At 45.7% G+C, this 6,043-nt stretch overlaps 1 pseudogene; it reads left to right on the top strand.

The window, feature by feature from the left end:
- Nucleotides 1-1,841: 1,841 nt before the first annotated feature.
- On the top strand, nt 1,842-3,781 carry LOC139179502 (VIP36-like protein pseudogene; annotated as a pseudogene).
- Nucleotides 3,782-6,043: the final 2,262 nt, after the last annotated feature.

The raw sequence follows: 6,043 nt of genomic DNA on the forward strand, positions 1-6,043 counted from the left end.
TCAGCAGTTCATGCCGATATTTAGATATATCTGGATTGCCAGATGATTGAAGAAATAAGATTTATTTATGATGAGACTGGTAGAATTTCCTAAAAATAATGTATTAAAGAACATGAAAAATACAGACACACAAACTTGGTCCAAAGAAGATGAGTTCATGCTGGAGGGAAGTGTGGATTCTGATTATATAACCATGTGTGCACTGAAGACTTCCTTTATTCCAGCCCATTTAAACCCCTTTCCTAATCCCAGGGCTAAGGAGCTTCATTGATGAGCGCATTAAAGCTAAGGTCACTTGAGAGTTTTGCTTTCCTCTCTGTGACATAGGAAATACATAGGTTCTGTGTAGGAGTGTGTAACCCTGTCCTTGATGTGGGGCAATTGCTGGAGCCCATTGGGTGCCATCAGGCTTCCCAGGTGGCTTCGTGGCAGAGAATCCGCCTGCAGTGTTGGAGATGTGGGTTAGATCCCTGGGTCAGGAAGATGCCCTGGAGAAGGAGATGGCAACCCACTCCAGTGTCCTTGCCTGCAGAATCCCACGGACAGAGGAGCCCGGCCGGCTACAGTCCGCGGAGTCGCAAACAGTCTGACACAACTTAGCGGTTGAGCATGCCTTGGGTTTACTAGTTTAAGCCGGTTCACGTGGGGTGAAAACAGAGAGAGACTATCAGCTTGTCTTGAAAGGAGTCCACAAGAACAGGGCGGCTGCTCTGAGCACGAGCGCCAACCGTGAACCGGGAGACTCGCCGCAGCCGCCGGAGCGCAGGCTGGGAGCGGGGGTGCCACAGGGTGCAGAGCGCGGCTCACGGGAGTCGAGCTACTCAGGACTCGTGATGCGCGATGTGCTTACTTATTCAGCAGATACTACAACCGCAGTGCAGTGTTAGTTACTACGGATATAACCATAAGCCAGACAGACAGGGCTACTGCCTCCTCACCTCCAACCCCATGCGGATTAGAGTCTCTCCAAGAAAACAGAGAAGTGAGGAAATAATAGCACCCCCAGAGTTGTTTGTGCATAATTGGGGTTGAGTGGACGGAGGAGCCTGGTGGGCTGCAGTCCATGGGGTCGCTAAGAGTAGGACACGACTGAGCGACTTCACTTTCACTTTTCACTTTCCTGCATTGGAGGAGGAAATGGCAACCCACTCCAGTGTTCTTGCCTGGAGAATCCCAGGGACGGGGGAGCCTGGTGGGCTGCCGTCTATGGGGTCGCACAGAGTCGGACACGACTGAAGCGACTTAGCAGCAGCAGCAGCAGCAGACTAGACTTCCTGTAATCAAGGGTCGGGGCAGAGCCGGAAGAGAATGGTTTATTCCTGGTAATATGGTCCTGGTGTGCTCTCCAGATTAGTGTGACCTAGGAGAGTTATTACAGCTTATTGCAGTGCTTGCTTCGTTCTGTATCTTACTATGGTGGTTTCTATGTAGGTATTTTCTCCCCACTAGTTTTGAATGTAGTTAAAGATAGGAAAGAATATCTTCTTTAAAGTCTTTGTGTTTCCCGCAGCAAGATGCCTAGGATAACTTAGCACAATGGAGTTTTGTTCAATTAAGTAATGGATGTTGTAAAGTATGATCTCAAGAGTATGTGCCTTTGAAGTGGACTTTAAAATTGTATCTTGATTATTTATGTATCTGGTAAAAGAAGATTATTGGAGATCAAACCAGTCAGCCCTAAAGGAAATCCACTGAATATTCATGGGAAGGACTGATGCTGAAGCTGAAGCTTCAGCACTTTGGCCACCTGATGTGAAGAGCCCACTCATTGAAAAAGCCCCTCATGCTGGGAAAGATTGAAGACAAAAGGAGAAGAAGGTGGCAGAGGATGAGATGGTGTGGGCACAAGCAGTTCCTCTCTGTGGAATCTGATGGGCAATGCCATGGTGATGACCCAGTATATCCGCCTTACGCCGGATATGCAAAGTAAACAGGGTGCCCTGTGGAACCGGGTGCCGTGTTTCCTGAGAGACTGGGAGTTGCAGGTGCACTTCCGAATCCATGGGCAAGGGAAGAAGAACCTGCATGGGGATGGCTTGGCCATCTGGTACACGAAGGATCGGATGCAGCCAGGGCCTGTGTTTGGAAACATGGACAAATTTGTGGGGCTGGGAGTATTTGTAGACACCTATCCCAATGAGGAGAAGCAGCAAGAGCGGGTGTTCCCCTACATCTCTGCCATGGTGAACAACGGCTCCCTCAGCTACGATCACGAGCGGGATGGGCGGCCTACAGAGCTGGGGGGCTGCACAGCCATCGTCCGCAACCTCCATTACGACACCTTCCTTGTGATCCGCTATGTCAAGAGGCATCTGACGATAATGATGGACATCGACGGCAAGCACGAGTGGAGAGACTGCATAGAGGTGCCGGGGGTCCGCCTGCCCCGGGGCTACTACTTTGGCACCTCGTCCATCACGGGCGATCTCTCAGACAACCATGATGTCATTTCCCTGAAGCTGTTTGAGCTGACGGTGGAGAGGACCCCGGAAGAGGAGAAGCTGCATCGGGACGTGTTCCTGCCCTCAGTGGACAACATGAAGCTGCCTGAGATGACAGCCCCGCTGCCTCCCCTCAGCGGCCTGGCCCTCTTTCTCATCGTCTTTTTCTCTCTGGTGTTTTCCGTCTTTGCCATTGTCATCGGGATCATACTCTACAACAAATGGCAGGACCAGAGTCGGAAGCGTTTCTACTGAGCGCCCCCCACAACCTCGCCCCGCGTGACTGTCCCCTCAGCGTGCGGGGGGAGCTGCACTGACCTACCCACCCGGCCGGGTGGGCCTCCTCCTGTCGCCAGCACCTGGTCGGGCATGCAGGTCTGTCCCTGGAGCTGTGCGGGCAGGGACGCTGGCTCCCCCCATCACCTGTGAGGACGGCCAACTCTGGCTCAGGAAGCCTCCCCCCGGGTGATGCTGCTGCGATGTGCCTTTCCCCAAGGTCCCGCCACTTGGAAGTGAAGAGGGCTGGCGAGAACCTGGGCCGCCGTGATGCCAGAACCACCAGAAGGAGTCACCGAGCTCAGGCTGCCTTGCTGTTGGGCTCACAGGGCCCTTGGGCTTCACTTGTAAGTCTTCAAAGACTAGAAACTGGTGACTCCTCACACCTTCTGGCCAGCCAGCCACTGGTTTTTGCTTTTTGTCCAAGCCCCTGTCCACCTGAGGCACTTTCCTTGGAAATCTGGATAGAAATCTCTTCCCTGCCTCTCCATCCTTCCATCATTCTCTGCAGATGCAAGCTGAGCTGGAAAAGACACCTGGCTGCCTGTCCATTAGGGCCTGGGGCTGCAGGACACACTCGGGTGTCACTGACCCTTGTTAGGTGGCCATGGGGAGGGGGCATTCTGCAGGGGCTTGCCGCTCTGGCCTTTGTTCTTGAGGGTGGATCTTGGTTTTGTTGGTGTGTTCGTGACACTCCCAGTTAGGCCCCTGGTCAGGTGTGTGAAGTCAAGAGATGCTTGGGAGATGTCACAGGTGCTGTGGGACTAACTGTGAAACTGCTCCACGTTTTGACACTGAAAGCAACATCTACCACGTGACCTGAGGACGTGGAGATGTTTCTGGATGCTCCAGAGCCTGCTTTGCTGCATGTTTTGTGTTCATAACTTTCGGAATCCTACTTAGAGTGTCAAAATGTAAGGAACCTTTCTTCTATAGCCTCAGTTTGGATGCTCCCCAAAGAGGAACTCTTGCTTCTCTTCCTTAAGTGATAAGAAACGGTGGTTGTAAATCTGGGAGCAGTGGATCCCCGTCACCTGTGCCTGGAAGAGTTCACTGTTGTTTGAGCAGCAAAAAAAAAAAAAAAAAAAAAAAAAAAAAAAAAAAAGAAGATTATTGCAGAGATGAAAAAGGAGGCGTCTCTTCCCAGGCTGGGATTCCTGGAGGACATGAGACTCAGTGCTTCCATCCTTCTGTAAGAGAAGCGATTTTGCCACTGTTGTGATTAAGAAAAACTAGTTTTAAATGAAAAAATTCACAACATACAGAGGACTCACCGAGTCTAAGTTGGAATTTGTTGTGCTTTATAGATGAGTTACTGAAGTTCCTCGTAAGTACGATATTACAAGATCTTTGGAACACTTAAATTCACAGAGATAATGCCTAGAGTATTCTATAGCACAGGCTTCCCAAATGGCAACCCACTCCAGTACCTTCGCCTGAAAAATCCCATGGATGGAGGAGCCGGGTAGGCTACAGTCACAAAAAGTTGGACATGACGGAGCAGTTTCACTTTCACTTTCCCTGGTGGCTCAGATGGTAAAGAATTTGCTTGCAATGCAGGACACCTGGGTTCGATCCCTGGGTTGAGAAGATCCCCTGGAGAAGGGAATGGCTACCCACTTCAGTATTTTTGTCTGGAGAATTCTATGGACAGAGGAGCCTGGCAGGCTACAGTCCATGGGGTCACAAAGAGTTGGACATGACTGAGCGACTAACGCTTTCACTCCACTTTCATTCTTTAGCACAACCTACCCGTTTAAGCAGAAAATGAGTTTTCCTTTAAAAACTTGTGGTCTGAAAAGATTTGGACATATTTTGAATGAAGTCATTGGAGTAGGTATTACTTTTCAATGAACTAAGTCTTAATTTAGGTTTATTTACTTTAGTTTTATTTCTACTATATTATTTTTCCCTTGAGATAAATCTTGATTCACTCAACAAAATTTATCACAAGGCTTATTCCTTTTTTTTTCCAATTTCATTTGAGGCAATCATTTTCTTGAAAATTTGGCTATTATTTCTGAGTACATTGTCAAAAAAGGCTATTTCATTTGAATTATTAGATTTTTACGTTTTAAAAAGTGCTTTAATATTTCTCTTAGTTTAGTCAGTTTAATGATAGCTTACTCGGCTTTGATTTTTAACCCTAAGGAGTTCAGTTCAATGTGTTCTTGTTAATGTTCTTAACCATTAGTGAATAAATTCACTTATCAAAATTTTATTTGTAAATTAGGTAAAGAATAATATGATTTAAAAACTGTAGCTACTTTTTATAACCTCTCCAGAAACACATCATTTACTTGCCAGATAATGTTGATTTGAAATTTCTTAGTTACGAACGTACTTTCACATGGATATTATTCTCGGTTCCATTTCAGTGATTTTGATGTATGAGCTCACTGAACTCTACTGTGCGTCTCCTACGCACAGAGAATTTGGGATTTTCTTTTCCGTAGTGAAGTTTTATCTTATTACGTTTTATCCTCACGAGTGGCAAATGCCATGAGGAAGGCACAAATAAAATACTAATAGGAGTTCAAGGAGCTAATATTCATTTCAGTGAACATTTTAGAAAATAGGAGGCATTTGATGTAGGTCTTATGAAAGTGTCAGATTAAAACTGGCGGAGTGCAGGGGAGGATGGGTCACTCTAGGTGAGAATAGTATTAAACCCTCTCCTGAATCAACTGCTATTTCTCAAAGTATCATCAACATTCCAACCACCTCGTTTGGGATATTAGCTGGTTCTCAAGTGTATTTTTACCTTCACAGTATCTGTGCTTCTGTTTATTTTTATTTATTTTCTTTATACTTTTCTATAGTATTCATCATCTACTGTTGCTGTCACGATTCCCTAACCTGCCTAGAATTCTTGTAATTTTTCTTTACTCCAGTGACACCTGTTTGTATCTTTCATATGGCATTTTACTTCCAATATATATTTTTTAATTTGTTAATTTGACTAAGTCTGTTTTTCTACAAACTCTGAATTCAACTCTAAGCTATAAATATTATGACTTTATCTTTGCATTGCGTTTGTACAGTATCTAATATGTAGTACACATTTGATAAATTGGATAAATATAATTTTATCTTAAGTTGTTTGCTGAGGAGACTATCAGAATGTTAGAACGGTGTCATCTCATACACAATACTTACTCTAATATGGGGCCAAACAATTTGATATGATGGAGGAAGACATAAAAACTCCCTTGGACACAATTATTTCCTACTCTGGTGCTTTAAAATAACCATAAGAATTTATTCCAAAGCCTAAAATTAATGCATTAAATATACTATGTACTCAACCTATAATTGATAGGTAA

This window comes from Bos indicus, chromosome 24 (assembly GCF_029378745.1).
Source record: "Bos indicus isolate NIAB-ARS_2022 breed Sahiwal x Tharparkar chromosome 24, NIAB-ARS_B.indTharparkar_mat_pri_1.0, whole genome shotgun sequence".
Classification (NCBI taxonomy): domain Eukaryota; kingdom Metazoa; phylum Chordata; class Mammalia; order Artiodactyla; family Bovidae; genus Bos; species Bos indicus.